We start from the raw sequence: 20227 nt of genomic DNA, 5'->3' as shown, positions 1-20227 counted from the left end.
GGTTACTGGGTTTTTTTTGCAGTAAGTGTTACTGTATTATAAATTTTAGCTCTGTGAATTTCTGGGTTGCTCTCTGCCGAGATGGTTTTGTCACAATGATGTAAGTGGGGCTGCAGTGGTGTTGGTTGGTGGAGTGTGTTGTGAGGACTTTATGGCTTTGGATTTATGGCTTTAGCTTTCCAGCTTTCCAACTCCAACAATGGTGATCTCAGGCCTCCAAGTGCTCTTCCCTATGTCTCAACAGACCAGGTGACCAGACATGGAACACCTCTGTACTTCAGGGGAGAGAGTGGCTCTGGAGACCTAGCTGTGGGGTTGTTTCTACCACTCTCTGCCCCATGAGATGAGGGAGGTGGGACCTGGGAGGTTGGGGAGAGCACACTTTAGTTTTCTCTGTCTCTGCCAAGAGCAAGCTGCAGGCCGAGCACAGGAACACTAGCTGTGACCCATGCTCTGCCACTGATTTGGTTTATCTCCCTCTCGACGAGGGAGGTGGGACCTGGGAGGTTGGGGAGAGCACACTTTAGTTTTCTCTGTCTCTGCCAAGAGCAAGCTGCAGGCCGAGCACAGGAACACTAGCTGTGACCCATGCTCTGCCACTGATTTGGTTTATCTCCCTCTCGACCCCTCTCTCTCACTGCTCTTCCAGGAAGAAGGAGACTCAGTCACTCCAGGTTTTCCTCTCCATATTCCTCAGACAAAACCTAGACAGCTGGAGCTTCCCTTTTCTCCATAGTTCAGTAAAGAAAGAAAAAAGTCACACAGGGTTTGTCTTTTGCACAGGGCCTGCCACGAATGTATTTTATCTTCTGCCCCCCTTTTCAACCAGTCCCACTTTTAGTCCATTCAGTGCACAGATCTTTCAGGCACACTGCAAGCCCAGCTGGGGCTTCTTTGCTGTGTTATAGTTGTTCAATTTGTTGAACTTTCAAGAGAGATCAGTAGTATCTCTCATGCTGCTGTTATTCTTACCTCTGTACAATTTTTGTTTGTGATTCTAGATTAGCCAACAAAATATTGAATTCCTATAGATTTTACATTTAGATATTTTTAATTTGGCTTCAGTTAGGCATTTTATTTGAGAAAAAAACAGATTGCTGTGCATTATTTAGGCAGAATGCTCTCAAAAATAGAAGGAGAATATTTAGCATTGATAATAAGTCCCAATTTTGAAATTTTAATTATTTGATTTAAGCACAAGGTCACTTATTTTTTAACAGAGCTCCCCTCCTGAAATTTTTAAATGGTTCACTCAGTCATCATTAATAGCCTGAAAATAATTGAGAGAGAAAAGCATATATCTTCTGAACTGCTACCCCATCATCAACACACACGCACACACACACACACACACACGAGCGCACACACACGTGCAATGAATTAAGAATGCACAATGTAGAAATATGTCAAAACTGAAGGTTAAGAAATGCACTATTGATCAAAAGCCAGAATTTTTTAGCTGAGAAGAGATTTTCAGAATGTGACAAAAGACTCTAAAAATGGGAAATTTATTTTACAAGCTAACACTACATGGAGTTTTCAGAGTACACTCAAAAAATTAACTAAAAAGTTTCTAATTGTCACCCAAGAAGTGAAATCATAGGCCTCAAGGCTGAGCATAATGATTTGAAATCATGGTGAAAAGTCTCCTGGTATACACAGTCCATTTCCCTTTAAGCACTGAAAAAAGACTACAATTCTGGATTCCCTCTTGCCGTAACATGTGAAATATATTTCTTTAAATGGAGAAGCTGGAGGCTGGCCTTATAGATAGAGGACTTTGTTGTTTAAGGAAAAATCCTTGTTGAGTTCAAGAGAAGCTGAGACAAAAAACATCAGGAGGGGGTGATAAAGCCAAAGGGAAAACAACATCTTTCCATTCTTTCTATTGCATTATTCACCCTCTAGGGAGATAGAGAGGGGTTTTTTTCCTCTAAAAATCAGAATTTTTTTTACTTTGTCAGGAGATAGAATTGGTTTGTGAACACTTCATGCTTTAAAACTTTGCCTGGGGCTGAATTTCTGTAGTGCAGAAGGTCATGACAAATCTAGATAGAAAGAATAAAAAAAGAAGCCATGTGCTCAGCACTGATGATATAACAAAAGTGTTCTCCCATTTGATGAGGTCTCAGTTAAATGGTTCAAATTTAAAACTACTATATCCCTTTCAAACTGGAGGTCTTAAAGAATTCTGATAAATATACAAGCACCCCACATCCTAACAATGCATTCATTCTTTAGAACACACTAACAAATAGTCTATTCTTCAGTTAAGCTGTTCCAACAGGCTTCTCCAAAGGCACTTTTAAAAACACTGATAGCTTTAATTATCTAGTGTTCTCTTGCATTGACTATTTTCCTTTTTTACTCCATTTAAAATAACCAAAATAGTCCCTAAATCGAGATTGAGAAGTGGTAACAAATGTTTAAGAGACATTTACCAAAAAGGAAAACAATTTTTCTCAGTCCTAAGCTTAGTAAGATTGAAATAACACCTCACATTCTAATCATCATTTCATTTGCTTCTCACAGTGAGTATAAGCTAGGGAGAAAAGATACTTGCAGCAGGAAAGAACTTTGAGCTATTAACTTCAGACTGACTCCCCTAGGACCTCACCCTCATTATTACTTTGTATAATAGCAGATAACTCCTTGTATGAGAACATACGTCCACTGAATTTATAAATAGACAAAGCTTTTCTTAGTTGTTATTTTAATTAAACTTATTGGGGTTGGAGTGACATTGGCTAATAAGAATATATAGGTTTCAAGTGTACATTTCTATGATGCATGATCTGTATATGCACTATGTGCCCACCACCCAGTCAGATCATCTTCCATCACCCTCTATTTGGCTCCCTTTACTCTTTACTACCTCTCACCTTCCTTCCCTCCAGTAACCACCACACTGTTGTCTGTGTCTACTATAAGTTTCAGTTTTATATCCCACATATGAGTAAAATTCTGGATGAAGATTAAGGGGCAAAGTTTTTGATTTACAAGAAGCTGAGTTCTTTATCTTGAATAGGCAAAGCCTGGCAGACATTATTAATCATCAAGGAAATGCAAATTAAAATCATTATAAGATATGATATACATCCTACACATTAAATAAAATTTTAAAAAAACTTTCAAAATCAAAAGTTAAAGATACAGGAAAATTGAGTGTAAAATTATATAAGTTCTAGAAGTTTCTTATAAAGCTAAACTAAACTTGTCCAGCAATTTCCCTCCTATGTATTTGTACAAGAAAATGAGAACATATTTCCACAAAAAAAAAAATTGTACAAAATTTCCACACCAGCTATATTCCTAATAACCAAAACATAGAAACAGCCTAGCTGTCCATCAACTGGAGAACAGAAAAATAAATGTAGTATATTCATAAAATAAAATACTCCTCAGGAATAAGAAGAAACAAATTACTGGTATATGCAAGAACATAGATGAACCTCAAAAACATTATGCTGAAAGAACCTTACACAAAGGAGTACACGAGACATAATTCATTTACATAAAGTTCAAGAAGAGGCAAAAAGTAGAACAATGATTACCTGGGATGCGGAAGGGGGGAGGGTTTACTGAGAAAGATCACAAGGAACCTTTTGGGGTAATGGTTACATTTCTTATATGGGGAAGGGGTTTGCATAGGTGTAAGTTTTTCTTGGAACTCATGAAAGTACACTAACCATTGTTCTTTGTAGTTAATTTTACCTCAAAAGTAAAAATAATCATCAACAAATATTAGACTCTTATTGATGATAGACATGCTTAATGAAGTACTAGGAGGGCAAGTGTATTGTGTTTGCAACTTATGTTCACACATATATATAAAATTTTAAAAGATGGGTAAATAGATATAAAAAATATGGCTATCTTAAATTCTAAATTGCTATTAAATGAAACTGTTCTGAAACAAAGTAGTATACCCTCATAACAACAATGGCCCAACAGTCTTTTAAGTAAATATTATATCTCTCCAATATAAGACAAAATCATACATAGTCAAAACATGTAACATTCAAGATAACAGGGTAATTCACCAATGAGAACAGATACAACTGTGAACTATGCACATAAATACACAAGTGTAAACTAGTCAAAATATCAGCACTGTAGCCAGATTATTTCATCCTCCATCATTAGCAATCAGGTATATAAACTGTTGCTTATCCAGCAGGAAAACATTTAAAACAGCATGATAATGTTTTGTAATAACTGGAAATTAATCATAATACTTAAGCCAGTTAATCATCTTCCATTTAAACACTCTCTTATGCTTATCACAAAACAAATATACATTGTTGAAAAGGAAAAACTTTGGTAACTTATATGTTGACATAATATACTTTTTTATTAATTTTAATGGGGTGACATTAATAAATCAGGGTACATATGTTCAGAGAAAATATCTCCACGTTATTCTGACATTTAATTATGTTGTATACATATCATCCAAGGTCAAATTGTCTTCCGTCACCTTTTATCTGGTTCTCTTTATGCTCCTCCTCTCCCCCCACCTTCTCCCTACCTCCCCTCATAACCTCCACACTCTTGTTCATGTCTCTGAGTCTCATTTTTATGTCCCACCTATGTATGGATTCATATACCTCTTAGTTCATTCTGATTTACATATTTCACTCAATAATGTTATCAAGGTCCATCCATGTTGTTGTAAAGAATCCAATGTCATCATTTCTTATGGCTGAGTAGTATTCCATAGTATATATGTACCACATGTTCTTTATCCAATCACCTATTGAAGGGCTTTTTGGTTGTTTCTATGTCTTGACCACTGTGAACAATGCTGCAATGAACATGGAGCTGCATGCGTCTTTACATACCAATGTTTTTGAGTTTTGGGGGTATATACCCAGTAGAGGGATTGCTAGGTCATATGGTAGTTCTATTTTGAGTTTTTTGAGGAACCACCATACTTACTTTCATAATGGTTGTACTACTTTACATTCCCACCAACAGTGGATGAGGGTTCCTTTTTCTCCACAGCCTCTCCAACACTTATTGTTAACTGTCTTGTGGATAATAGCTAGTCTAACAGGTGTGTGCGGAGGTATCTCTTTGTAGTTTTGATTTGCATTTCTCTAATAGCTAATTAAGATGAGCATCTTTTCATATATCTGTTGCATTTATATTTCTTCCTGGAAGAAGTGTCTGTTCATGTCCTCTTTCCATTTTTTTATTGGATTGTTTGTTTGTTTGTTGTTGAGTTTTATGAGTTCTTTGTATATTTTGGATATTAGGCCCTTATCTGCACTGTTGTTTGAAAATATCATCTCCCATTTAGTTGGCTGTCTGTTTGTTTTGTTGTCAGTTTCTCTTGCTGTGCAAAAACTTCTTAGTCTGATGTGGTCCCATTCATTTATCTTTGCCTTCACTTCTCTTGCCTTTGAAGTCTAATTCATAAAGTGCTCTTTATAACCAAAGTCCATGAGTTTAGTACCTATGTTTTCTTCTATATACTTTATTGTTTCAGGTCTAATATTTAGGTCTTTGATCCATTTTGAACTAATTTTAATATAAGGAGACAAACTGTAGTCGAGTTTCATCCTTTTGCATGTGGCTTTCCAATTTTCCCAACACCATGTGTTGAAGAGGCTTTCTTTTCTCTATTGTATGTTGTTGGCCCCTTTATCAAAAATTATTTGACCATATATATGTAGTTTTATTTCTGGGCTTTTTATTCTGTTCCATTGGTCTGAGTGTCTGTTTTTCTGCCAATACCATGCTGTTTTGATTGTCGTGGCTCTATAATATAATTTGAAGTCAAGTATTGTAATGGCCCCAGTTTCATTCTTTTTCCTTAGGATTGCTTTGGCTATTTGGGGTTTTTTATAGTTCCATATAAATATGATGAATATGATGATTTTTTTGCTCCATTTCTTTAAAAAATGCCATTGGAATTTTGATGGGAATTGCATTAAATTTGTATATTGCTTTGGGTAATATGGTCATTTTGACTATATTTATTCTTCCTATCCAAGAACAAGAAATATTTTTTCATTTCATTGTATCTTTTTCAATTTCCCTTAACAATGCTTTGTAGTTTTCATTATATAGGTCCTTTACATTCTTCATTATGTTTATTCCTAGGTATTTTGTTGTTATTGTTGCAACAATCAAGGGGATTATTTTTTTTTAGTTTGTTTTCTGATGTTTTATTGTTGGCGTACAGGAAGGCAATGGACTTTTGTATATTAATTTTGTATCCTGCGACCTTACTGTCTTGGTTTATTGTTTCTAGTAGTCTTTCTGTGGAGTCTTTGGGGTTTTCAATGTATATGATCATATCATCTGCAAAAACTGAAACCTTTACTTTTTCTTTTCCAATATGAATATCTTTTATTTCTTTTTCTTGTCTAATTGCTCTGGCTAGAATTTTCACCACCACATTAAATAAGAGTGGAGAGAGTGGACAACCCTGTCTTGTTCCTGACTTAAGGGGAAAATTTCTCAGTTTTATACCATTTAATATGATGTTAGCTGATGGTTTATCATAAAAGGCCTTTATTATGTTGAGATATTTTCCTTCTATACCCATTTTGTTGAGTGTTTTAAACATAAAATTGTGTTGTATTTTATCGAATGCCTTTTCTGCATCTATTGATAGATCATGTGGTTTTTGTTCTTTGTTTTGTTGATATGATGTATTACATTAACCGTTTTATGTATGTTGAACCATCCTTGTGATTCTGGGATGAATCCCGCTTGATCATGATGTATTATTTTTTAATGTGTTGTTGTATTTGATTCGCTAGTATTTTGTTTAGTATTTTAGCATCTGTATTCATTAGAGATATTGGTCTGTAGTTTTCGGGGTTTTTTTGTTGTCCTTGCCAGGTTTTGGTATGAGTATTATATTGGCCTCATAAAATGTGTTTGGGTAGAGGGCGTATCAGATATTAAGCTGATAAGAACAGATACTACACTTGATCTTAGCCAAAAGGCCGAGAAGCGATGAAAAATGTGTTTGGAAGTATTGCTTCTTCTTCAATTTTTTGAAAGATTTTGAGTAGAATAGGAACCAAGTGTTCTTTTAATGTTTGATAGGATTCACTAGTATAGTTGTCTGGCCCTGGACTTTTATTTTAGGGGAAGTTTTTAATAGTTTTTATTATTTCCTCCCTGCTTATTGGTCTGTTTAGGCTTTCTGCTTCTTCTTGACTCAGTTTAGGAAGATTGTATTGTTCTAGGAATTTATCTATTTCTTCTATATTGCTAAATTTGGCATATAGTTTTTCATAGTATTCTACAATAATTTTTTGTATATCTATGATATCTGTGGTGATTTCTTCTCTTTCACTTTGGATTTTGTTTATATGAGTCCTTTCTCCTTTTTCCTTGATGAATCATGCAAACGGTTTGTCAATTTTGTTGATCTTTTCAAAGAACCAGCTCCTTGTTTTATTAATTTTTCTATAGTTTTTCTGTTCTTTATTTTATTTATTTCTGCTCTGATTTTTATTATTTCCTTTCTTCTGTTGGTTTTGGGTTGTCTTTGTTCTTTTTTCTAGTTCCTTAAGATGTGAAGTTAAGTGGTTTACTTGGGCTCTCTCTTGTTTGTTCATATAAGCCTGTAGTGATATAAATTTCCCTCTTATACTGCTTTTGCTATATCCCAGAGATTCTAAATCGTATTGTTATTTTTGTTTGTCTGTATGTGTCTTTTGATTTTTGTGCTTATTTCTTTTTTGACCCACTCATTTTTAAAAGTATGTTGTTTAGTTTCCACATTTTTGTGGATTTGTTTACCTCTTTTTAGCAGTTGAATTCAAGTTTCAAGGCTTTATGATCAGAAAATATGCTTGGTATAATTTCAATTTTTCTGAATTTGCTGATGTTGTTTTTGTGTCCCAACATATGATGAATTCTTGAGAATGTTCCATGTACACTAGAAAAATTGTATTCTCTGGCACTTTAGGATGTAATGTCCTTTAGATGTCTATCATATCCAATTGATCTAGTGTTTTGTTTAAGGTCAATATTTCTTTATTGATTTTCTGTTTTGATGAATGATCTAGAGCCGTCAGCGGTGTATTGAGGTCTCTGTATTTTTGTCAGTTTTTGTTTTTAGGTCAGTCAGTAGCTGTCTTATATATTTTGGTGCTCCTTGGTTTGGTGAATATATACTAAGAAGTGTTTTGTCTTCTTGATTCAATGTCCCCTTAATCATTATGAAATGACCATTTTTGTCTCTGATTACCTCTGCTGTCTTGTAGTCAGCGTTGTTAGATATAAGTATTGCTACACCTGGTTGTTTTTTTGTTTTTTTTTTGGATGTTATTTGCTTGGAGTGTTGTTTTCCATTCTTTCACTTTGAATTTGTTTTTACCCTTTTAGCTTAGATGTGTTTCTTGTAGGCAGCATACAATTGGATTTTTTAATCCATTCTGCTACTCTGTGTCTTTTTATTGGTGAGTTCAATTCATTTACATTTAGTGTAATTATTGACACTTGAGGATTTCCTATTGCCATTTTATATATTGTTTTCTGTTAGTTTTGTATCTTGTTTGATTCTTCTCTTTTGTTTTTCTATCATTTGTTTTTGTTTGGTTGTAATCCATATTTCTTTCCTCTGTTACTTCTTTTTTCAAGTCATGTGCTTCTGTGGTTTTCTCAGGGGTGGTTACCATTAAGTAATGGAAAGGGTTACTACCATCGTCATTGTAGTACACTATCTCATGAGTGTTTCTGCACTCCATCCACCTTTGCTATTGTTAATCTTTGTCCTCTCCCATTTTTTGTTTTTGTTGTCACAGTTTAAATTTGATTTTACTGTGTTCTTGGTGAAGCTTTTACTTGTGGTTTTGTTTTGTTCTTTGTATCTGGTCGGAATATCCTCTTTAGTATTTCCTGAAGTGGGGGTTTTCTGATGATAAATTCCCTCATCTTTTCTGTATCTGTGAATGTTTTTATTTCTCCTTCATATTTAAAGGATAGCTTTAATGGGTATAATATTCTTGGCTAGAAGTTCCTCTCTTTCAGAACTTTAAATATTTGGGTCCACTCTCTTCTAGCTTGTAGAGTTTCTGCTGAGAAATCTGATGATAATCTAATAGGCCTTTCTATATATGTTGTATTCTTCTTTTCCCTGGCTGCCTTGAGAATTTTTTCTTTGTCATTGGGTTGTGCCAATTTCATTATGATGTGCCTTGGAGTAGGTTTTTTTGGGTTAAAATAACTCAGTATTCTGTTTGTTTCTTGAATTTGAGGCTTTAGTTCTTTCCACAGGCTTGGGAAGTTCTTGTCTATTATTTTTTTCACTATGTGCTCCATTCCATTTTCTTCTCTTCTCCTTCTGATATACTTATTATTCTTATGTTGCTCTTTTTGATGGAGTCAGATAATTCCTATAGGGCTTTCTCATTTTTTTTCATTTGTGAGTCTCTCTCCTCTTCTCTCTGTTGTGCCTCTAGTTGCCTGTCTTCTATGTCACTAATTTTCTCTTCTATCTGGCCTGTTCTATTAGCTAAGCTTGTTACCTCATTTTTCAGTTTATGAATTGAGTTTTTCATCTCTGTTTGATTCATTTTCATAGTTTCAATTTCCTTGGTAATATATTCTTTCTGTTTGTTGAGTTTTTTTTTTTTAGCTCTCTAAATTGCCTTTCTGTGTTTTCTTGTATATCTCTGAGTATTTTTAGGATTTCTATTTTAAATTCTCTGTCATTTAACGCCAAGGTTTCCAATCTATTAAAAATTTTTTCTATAGATTTTTTCCTCATCTATCTGTGCTACATCTCTGTCTTTTGTATTAATGATATTCAATTTCCTTTTCATTAATTGCATTTGAGAGTGGTTTTGTTAATAACACTAATAAGGATTAATAACAAATAAAAAATTATTTTTTTGAGGTAATACCATGAAAAACTGAGAATTATATTGTGCTAAATGGAATAAAACCTACCTAGAATGGAGGGCCTGAGTTGGGGAGAAGTGACAAAGGGGCAAAAAACAAGGTAAGGACCCACAAAAAGCTACAAGAAAAAAATTGGATCAAGAATAAAATAATTTGCTTGTAAGTGACGGTTGAATGAGAGCTATAGTGAAAGAGAAAAGAAGAAATCAAGAAAAAGAAAAAAATTCTATTGTATTAAGTGGAACAAAAATCACATAGAATGGAGAGCCAGTGTTGAGGGGAATGCTAATGAGATAAAAAGCTAAGTAAAAAGCACACAAAATGCCACTAAGAAAAAATTTGAATGCACAATAAAATAATTTGTTTGTGAGTGAGGACTGAATAAGAGAAAAAGTAAAAGAGAAAAGATGAAACCAAAAAAGAGGGAAAGAATAAAAAGAGAGAAAAGGAAAGAAAAAAAAGAGAAAGTTAGGTTTTTGGAATGTAATCTTCATAGAGAGAAAGAAAAAAAAGAATGGGAAATGTAACACCTATGGGTAATGGAGTTCAAGATGAAAAGAAAAGAATAAGATGAAAAGAGGATAAAAGGACCAAGGTAGAAGAAAAAAAAAGATAAAGATAAAAAATAAAAGAAAAAAAGTGAAAAAAGTTATAGACTGGATTATTCTTGATTTTGAGAGTTTATCTTCTTCCTTTCTTCCTTCTTCTCTCTCTTTTTGGTCGGTGGCACTGTACCCCAGGCTCTGCCCCTGTGGCATGCTTAGGTAGAGATTTGCAGTTGATGTGTCACTATGGCGATGACATATACTAGGCTTCAGTCTCATTGGTAGTCGGGGTATTGGGCAAGTTTGGAGGCTCCAACAATGGGAGAGTCCATTTTCCCGGAGCCTCTCTTCAAGTCTCTCCTTCCTGAACCAGCAGCCTGGTGACCCAGCTGTGAAGTTGCCCCTGCCACTGCCTGGAGAGCAAGAGGCCCTAAAAGCTGCCAAATCCCCCCTCTATCCCCACTTAATGCAGGGTTCTTGGTAAGGCTTTGCCAGCCAGAGCTGCCAGCATAATCAGGCAGGGTTAGAAGCCAATTGCTCTCAAGGTGTCTTTCTATGAGCCTTCAGGCATGTCTAGTAAGCCTCAGCACTCTGCAGAACCACTCCTCCCAGGCTTTTTGCACTTTGTAACCTGTACTGGCTGGCAGGAAGATGCCCTAGTCACTGCCTGCAGAACAGGAGGTCTTAAAAGCTGCCAAGTCCCTCCTCCAGGTCCTTTTAGAGCACAGCCCTGAGTATGATAGCTCTGCTGACCAGAGCCACCAGCTTAAGCAGGTAGGGGGCAAGTTGACTTCTGTTCAGGCTCCTTTCTAAGGTTCTCCAGGTATGTCTAGTTAAATTTTCCTTAGCATTCCATGGGACTGCTCTCTGCAGGCTTCTCCCTTGTTAAGAAGCCTACAGCCTAGCCTGCCCAACTTCTGCAGTGTTCTCTGAGGTCTGCTCCGTAGGAATGTGTTTTTTGCCCTGTATCAGCTGGCAGGAAGTTGCCCCAACCACTGCGTGCAGAGCAAGAGACCATAAAAAATATCACGTCTCTCTTTCAAGTTCTCTTAGATCGCAGACCTTTGTTTGGTGTATGTGTATTTCAGATGCTCCTGTGATTGTTTTTCTGTCTCTAGTCGTTGAGATTTCGGGGAGACGTATCAGGAGCCCTCCTAATGGCACCATTTCTCTGACATCACCGACATAATATACTTTTGTTTTAATGTTGAATTATATTTAATCCATGATCAGGCATTCAATCAGTAGGTGTTCAATAAATACTGTTGAATGAATACAAAATATGAATGAACCAATGCATTCTCTCCCTCTTGGAAACACAACTGCACCTTTCCCTTTCCTCTCTTTCCTTAAGTTCATTACCTTCATTTCTCTCTTTCTCCTAAACTCTAAGCGTTCTTCTTCTGCCTCTCTATCTTATTTCCTGAGGCTGTGAAGCCCAGCTGGCTCACTTTTTCTACCTGTATTACAGTCTAAATAAACTTTCTTTTATCATTTGAGAAAAAAAATTAATAAACCAAAATATGCACTTGTTCTTATTGCCTCAAACAAATTCATTAAGTTCACTAAATACACTCACCTTGAGAAAAACTTTTCTTGGCAGCAAGGTTGGGTCTTTCAGACAGGTCCAAATGTGAGCTAGAAAGGAAACAGTTTTTCCTAGAATGGAATGAGCTTAAAATGTAAGAAGATTAAGTTCATTCATGCAGAGAAAGTTGATTAGCCTTCTGAGACTGCTAAGAATCTCATCAGCACAAAAAAGAAAACTTAAAAAATAAAAATAAAAAGCATACTGGAATATTTCTGAGATACAGTGTTTAGAAGATAATCATAGGTGTGCAGCCTGGGGAAAAGAACAGCTGTGCCTTTACTTATAAAGCTAAATAGGATTCTGATGCTTCTGTGTTCAGTGCTTAACAAAACACAACAGTTGCCAAACATATTAACCCACTACATTAGGTATTAAGTTAATGAAGTTATAATATCAAAAGACCTTTGTTACCATGATGTCAAGGTTCTGGTACGGTAGGGTAATACTAAACTCCAAACTGCTCTGCTTATGCTTTGAGAAGAGGAAAAAGCAAGAGAGAAATAGAACGTATGCTCCTGCATTATTTCTTCATTCTTTCAATACAACCTCTTTCCCAATATGGGATCAGATTTGTACCAATAGTATACAATGAAGACTTTTCATTTGTATTTTTAAAAAAGTGGAGAGGGTCAGGATATTAGACAACATGGGAATCCAGTTTATATCTTGAACACTCAAAAATTTGTTAATATTTTGAGTTCTTTAACTCTTAGGTAGAAATGACCCTGATTGATACAGGGGGAAATTAAGCTATTTGGAGATATTTGTTTTTATTTTCTTCACTTTATTTTCAAAATTTAGTCATGACACACACACATATTTCAAGATTCAGTCAATGCCTTGACATTTCTTGGTTTCTTCTGATTTTCAATATGTTAGGTTTTAGCTGCTACTCAGCCTGTGGCTCTATCTGATGTCTTTGGAGAACTTGACCAGCCTTTCAAGAGCAAGATATAAATCTAGGAACCAACTAATGTTCCTTGTCATCAGAACAAGTTGTCCTGGAGATTCCAGACTATTTTTTAGCACTATAGCCAGAGCCAGAAGCCAAAAAGAAAAAAAAAAAAGATAAGAAAGAATGAAATAAATAAAGAAAAAGAGAAAGAAAGAAAGAAAGAAAGAAAGAAAGAAAGAAAGAAAGAAAGAAAGAGAGAGAGAGAAAGAGTAATTGATGCAAACTATAGAAAAGGAAGCTCCCGCTAGCTAACAGACACTTGAATCATTTATATTCTTCTTTAAAAACTATGGTTTTTAAACTGTGTGTCCTGGGACTTCAGGGGTTTTATGGAGCCCTTCAGTAACCACTGCTGGAACAGAAATGTACTGTGTAAGGGGAGATCCTGGATGTTCAAACCACTTCAGCCAGAATATGCTTCACCGGAACAGAGGGGATTTCATAAAATAAAAAAAAAAAAGTAGGAATCTTTGATTAAACAGAGTGAAAGTTTTCTTAGGTAGTTAGACCAAATGAAGAATTCAGAATGTCCTTCTGTGATAGATAAGAAATATTAATATATAGGCTCTGGATGGCTAGCTCAGTGGATGGAGTGCCCATCAGCATGCAGACATTCTGGTTTGATTCCCAGTCAGGGCACACATGAGAAACGTCCATCTGCTTCTCCCCGACTCCCTCTCCCCCTTCTCTCCCTCTTCCTCTTCCACAGCCAGTGGCTTGATTGGTTCTAGTGATGGATCTGGGGCATTTAGGATAGCTCAGTTGGTCTGAGTGTTGGCCCCATATGAGGGTTGCCAGGTGGATCCCGGTCGGGTGCATGCGGGAGTCTGTCTCTCTATCTCCCCTCCTCTCACTTTAAAAATAAAATAAAAATAAACAGTAAAAAAAAATAAATATATGTTTGGTGTCTGCTCTTGGTTCCTGACACAGTGCTCCTAAATCCCTTGGAATTTCTCAGGCGATTAGAACATTTTTTGTTCTAAAGATGGTGGGCTTCTGAATAACTTCAGGTTCGGATCTGGTCACTAGGAAGACTAAGCCATAATCAGAAGCTTAAAACTTTCAGCTTCAACCCCTTCCTAACTAGCCCTTCTCCTCCAGGAAGCAGAGAGGAACTAGATATTAAGTAACAATCAATTATGCCTACATAATGAAACCACATTGAAAAAACAAACAAACTGGGATTTAGAAAGTTTCTGGGCTGGTTAACAATCTACATGCTGGGAGAGTGGTACATTCCAGCACCATGGGGACAAAAGCTCCTGTGCTCAGACCCTTCTGGACCTCATTTTATGTACCCGTCATCTGGCTGTTCATCTGTATCCTTCATAATAAATGTGTTTCCTGCATTCTGTGAACCATTATAGCAAATTATTGAACCCCCAATTTGTAACCAAGTTAGACAAAAGTGTAAGTCACCTGGACACCCACTACCTGTGCTTGACATCTGAAGTGGGGGGGACAGTCTTGTAGTTCTGAGCCCTTAAAATATGCAGTCTCACACTAATTTCAAGTAGTTACAGAATTAAATTATATTATAGGACATCCGGTTGTTTTCTGCAGAAACTGGAAATTTTCTTTGGGTGGAAAATGCATACATTTAGTGTCAAAATTATTGTGAGTGAAGGAAAAATTCTCCATTACCTTCTCTGATACTATTATCAGATAATATTAAAAGGAGGAAAATGAGCACAGGATGTAGGATTAGAAAACACAATAAATAATATTGTCAAATGGTTAAGGCACTGCCTGGCTGAAAATAGGCCTTATATCTTAAGATCATTTACAACAAGCCCTGTCCAGGTAGCTCAGTTGGTTAGAGCATCATCCCAATACACCAAGGTCATGGGTTCAATCCCTGGTCAGGACTCATACAAGAAGCAAACAATGAATGCACAACTAAGTGGAACAACAAATAGATGTTTCTCTCTCCCTCTCTCTTTAGTCAATAAACTCAATAAATAAATTTTTAAAAATTTAAAAGCTCACAACAAGACAAAAAAGTTGACTAGGACTCCTTACTATGTTCATTTCCAAGTGGTACTTCTAGTCTGAGGGTGTAGCATTTGAGATCTGGAGTTTTCTCTCAGAGCTGGTATGGAACTCTTTCTACCGCTCGGTGAAATAGAGACAATGATCAACTGGATTGGGTGCCTTTTTCTTTCTGAGCTGGTATGGAACTCTTTCTACTACTTGGTCCAATAGAGACAATGATCAACTGGGTTGGGTGCCTCAGCTTCTCTTCAAGCAAGCCCATGGGTATGTTGATTGTCTGGCCAAGTCAAGTCATGAAAAGTTATGTAGAAGATGTGAAGAATATATTACTAGCCATTATCTTACTTAAAAAATAGAGAGAGTCTGAGCAGTTGCTTATTAAAGTTTGTCTCACCCACCTCAAAGCTTCAGTTTACAATTTCAGTTCTCTAGTTCATGCATTAGGTGAGGGTTCTAAAACTATTGCACTCAGCCTAACCAAAGGCATCTGAGTTTACATTTACTGGCGTGAATAGCAATTTTTTAAGGTGACAGTATTTTATACACACAAGTAATTTTAATTCAGTCAATTTTCTTTGCAAAATTCATATTATAGCCAGTATTACATTCTCTTCAAATAAACAAACAGAAGCAATATGTACTATAAAATAAAAGAAACGCAAATAAGCTCAGAGGCAATTTAGCTTTGCCAGATGATATTGAATTTGGCATTATAAGAAAAGGATTCAAAGAATACAGCTACCCAGAACCATCGAATTTTGACAGTGACATTGGAAGGATGAAGTGATCTAGGCAACAAGATAGACAAGGACAGCCCATGGCCATTGGCTAGCACAAGTAGTAAGTACTATTCCCAGCAGACTCCAGAGACCCTCTGAGTAAAGTCTCAGTGGATTGGACTTTCTCTAAAGAAACATGAATCTTTAGATGAATTCACCAAAGGCAGTGTCATTCAAAGACCTGGGCAGAGTATACTGCTAGCTAAAGAGAGAAATAAACATGGCAAGGGCAGGTAGGCAGAGGTACAGAGGGATATGGAAGATACAGGGAGAAAACACTGTACGGGGCTAAATGTATTCTAGGAAAGAATACAAGGAACAGTGTATGAACTCAAGTTCTTACATATTTATCAGGGAAAGGAGGGAAATAAACACAGGATGCAGGAGGAGAAAAGTGAATAAATGAGTAAGAAGGTGAGAAAAATACTCAAATGAACCAAACACTGTAATGGCTTATAAGCATCCATTTTTCCCGCTGCATTTTCTATATTCTATTCTTTCTGGTCTTCCCTTGGTTCCAGAATATGACATTATGACATACAGTTTCTCAACTTGTAATTGAGCCTTTACTGTTTCCTCTGCTTACAGAATTTTCCCCTTGTTACCTATAAGGCTGGCTAATACATTCTCATTTATTGAATTTCAGTTTAAATATTATTTTTTTCAAAAAAAGTATTCCCTGATCCCCAAACCTACATTAATCTGTTATAGGTTCCAACAGCACTTCCATTTTTTGAGACACTTAAAAATACTTTTAATTAATTATTCAGTAGCTCAGTTCCCTAAGGAAAAAAAAATCTATGAGAACATGGAACTTATCTACCTTACTAACCATGATGTCCTCAGTGCCTAAGGCCTGAAATGGTGTTTAATATTTTCTGGAAGAATATAAAGGAGAATTCATTTGATGATTGCACTGTGCTCAAGTACATGGCAGGTAGGCTTACAGCAACATTGTGGTAGTCCTGTCTCTGCTACCCATTCCTTCATCCTCACTGCACTCTAACGTGGGTTAATCAAGAACTTCATGACCCACCTTTGGTAGACAAAATAAGTTGGCTCACATATGACCTATTTCCAACTTTCTTTTCCTTTTCTTTGTTTCTGGTTCTTTGATAACAACCCCAAATTTCAGTGATTTTAATTTTAAAAGCTTTATTTTCCAGGGCAGGTGCCCCCATGTTAGGGCTCTATGACCAGGCTGTTTTGGTCTTGGGGCAACCACACAGTAACATGTATTTCTGTGCTTGCTCTGATATCGAAGGGAGCATAGAGATTCACACAATGGCTCCCGCATGCTTTGTCTTGAAGGTGAGACCTGTATCTACCATGTTGGGAAAAACTGCCTACATGACCATACTTAATTCATGGGCTAGGGACATGTTTCCAGAAGTAGAGGAGAACTGGATAATAGTCGATACTGGTAATGTCTACAACATCTTCTACCCTAGAGGCTGGAAAGCTAATGATTATTTCTCAACCTCCATTGCGGCTAAGTGTACCCACCTGACATGAAGGAATTTTTTTTTTTTTTTTTTTACCAGATCACTTTTAAAAGTTCCCAGAGGATTCTATCAAACCTGACTCGGGTCAAGTGCCCACACCTGGACCAGTTACTGTAGTCCTGCAATTGGTCAGCTTGAGTCAGGTACAATATCATACCAGCTCCAAGTAACAGAAAAATTATAATAGGCTTAAACAAATTTAAGATTGAATCACTGAAATACTTTTCTTGGCATCCTAGAGACACTGAGCCAATGCTAGTAGTTGCCTATAACTATAGTTCTTGTTGTGTGAGACAAATAATCAAATCTTCTGTGCAGAAAGTTGAGAAGATATGAACCCAGGATTAACTGGCTGCTATAGTGCCAATCTCATTGAGATAACCAGCCCAAAAGGAAAAAGGAGAGAAAAGCCTACAGAGAGAAGCAAAGATTAATGCTGAAAAGAAAAAGGAGAGAAAGAGACCCAACAGCTTTCAGGCTAAGGGTTGCAAATGGTGTTGTCAGCATATCACACCCTTCAAACCACTGCTGTAGCCATTGTCTGATTCCAAACAATAATTCCAATGAGACAGGAAGGGCACATAGCATTAGCAGAGTGTATGGAAGCCTGGAAACATGAGAACTAGTACCAGATTTGTCACCCATTCATTGTTCAGGCTGAAGCATGTTTGCAAATAGGGAGTTTGAATTAGTCTGGTATGGTAAATATGAACTCATCTTCTGACCACAGAAACATTTAAAGCCTAGACTTCTGGTAAATTTAATTAAACTTCCTAAGTTTCCATTACTTTACTTATAAAATTGAGATAATAACATGTTCTTCTCTTTGTTTTAACAATGAAACAAAATAATTAAAAATAAAGCATATACACAATGCTTGACCCACAGTAGATCCTCAATAAATGTTACTTCCCTGCCATTATATTTTTCCCCGAAGGTTTTCTTTCAATTATGAAATCATGTTCCTATTTTACAAATGAGTTTAGTCAGTCACTGATTGATTAAGGACTTGCTTAGATCAATCTATTTAGCCAGAGTTTGAAATGGGAACCAATTCTGAAATAGGACTGCAGTCTATGTTTTAGGCTAACAGTCTGGTGGTATTTCTATTATACCCAAACCCTCACAGTTTCTTCCATTCATTTACATTTATTATGCATACACTATACAAAAGCAGATTGCTCACCAGCCCTTAAAGCAGTAGTTTTCAACCTTTTTACACTTGGAAACCAGAGAAAATAGGAGGATTATTTTGTGGATCACTAAAGCAGAAATCACCTAGAGCATAAGCAAATTTGACTAAGATCATTGGTTCTATAAATCTTCATACAGCATCAAGGTAGTTAAATCTTTTGTGGACCAGCATACAGATTCCAACTCACCAATCTCAGAATTCCTGATTCCTTGAGTCCCAAGGTCCTTGGGTAATTGTATTTTTTTTTTAAGTTTATGATTTCAGCTGAGTGTGGAAATGCTAGTCAAACCAACCAAACTAGTCAGCTTAAATAGACTAAAAATACTGATTTTCATTCATACTTTGCAGTTCAGTGAGCATCATATTGTCAAAGGTTTGCTCTGCAATTCAATAACTACTTTATTTAGCTATTGAGAAATATCAAATAGTTGAAGTGCTCCTAAAAGGATAAGAAATGTCTGATAATTGAAGTTCATTTCAATGCTTGCCATATAGACAATAAAATTTGCCAAGTTTTATGTTTTCCCAGAAACCAGCCCAAAGAAAATTCATAAACCAAAGTCATCAACTGATTCAGCCACCCCAACAAGAATCTCTCACTCCCACTCCCTATAGACACATGATTCATGTCAGTGACAAACACTAAAGCTTATATTTATGTTTAGTCAGATACATGAAAATTCCTTTTTGCTTCTATCCACTTAGATTTGATGTTCATCCAATTTTCCTAGATCAAAGGTCTGCAAAATCTTTAAAATTATCCTTCCATCACAACTCTTTACCCCACCTTAAATTGGGGGCTTAGTGATCCAAGATGACAGAGCAAGCCAAGGATCCCAATCTCATTAATTCATACAGCCATCAGAAAGAATAATCTGTCTCAGGATACACTTTTCCACATGCCCAATAAAAACAGTGATATATAGCAAGAGAAGCAAATATTTATTACAACCATTTTTTCTAAACCCCTGAGAATTAAGACATAATATTGCTTGTCTTGTCAATTTGAATTAGGTTGATTTAATAAAAGCAGAATTTTCTAAATATAACATCCATCTCTCTGAAAAGTCAGTATATGAATCTATGCTTTTATGAAATACACAAGAGAACTACAAAGAAAAGCCTTCACCGAGGCAAGAGAGTCAAAACCCCCAGTTGTCAGGGCCAATCGCCCGTGTTTTCAGTCTTTGTTACATTCTCTTGAAAGACAGAGTAAAAGGCAGATTGATTTCCTCACTGAACAAATGGTAGGCCTAGACCCAAGGGCCTTCACTCCTGGGGAGAAGGAGATTGTTGATAAGGAGGTAAATTCTGGCTCTTGACTGTTCTGTTCACTTGTCCTCCCTGTCACCCTCCTCCTTTCAGTTAACTGGAACATCAAAAGAATCATAATTTAGCAATACAATATGGTTAACAAAATTTAATGTAAATACATCAGTCTCAGAGCAAGGAAACAATCTCCCCAGTGTTTATTTAATATACCTCTTATCTTCCTGGGTGTGTTATAGTTTCCTCTGGGCTACTTGTTGAAAGAATTAAAAATCTAGAGGTAAGTGAGTGTTACAATTAGGATTCAGGATCTCTTAAGGAAAACAGGCTAATGTTTCATGGTTTGAAAAACCTGAGAAGTTTGGGAGGAAGAGAGTTGACAACATAATACCTTCTAGACGTAAAAAGCTATCAAAGTGATATATACTGAGTACCAAGCACAAAGAAATTAGCTGAAGTATAATAAATATGAAAATTTGATATTAGAAAAATATTATAATATTGAGGTATTTATAGA

General features: G+C 36.1%; 1 pseudogene; it reads right to left on the bottom strand.

The window, feature by feature from the left end:
* Positions 1-6859: 6859 nt before the first annotated feature.
* LOC136381695 (U2 spliceosomal RNA) lies at positions 6860-6977 on the bottom strand (annotated as a pseudogene).
* Positions 6978-20227: the final 13250 nt, after the last annotated feature.

The sequence above is a fragment of the Saccopteryx leptura genome, chromosome 9, assembly GCF_036850995.1.
Source record: "Saccopteryx leptura isolate mSacLep1 chromosome 9, mSacLep1_pri_phased_curated, whole genome shotgun sequence".
Classification (NCBI taxonomy): Eukaryota; Metazoa; Chordata; class Mammalia; order Chiroptera; family Emballonuridae; genus Saccopteryx; species Saccopteryx leptura.
The sequence above is the reverse complement of the archived record's forward strand: the minus strand, read 5'-3'. Positions and strand labels throughout refer to the sequence as shown.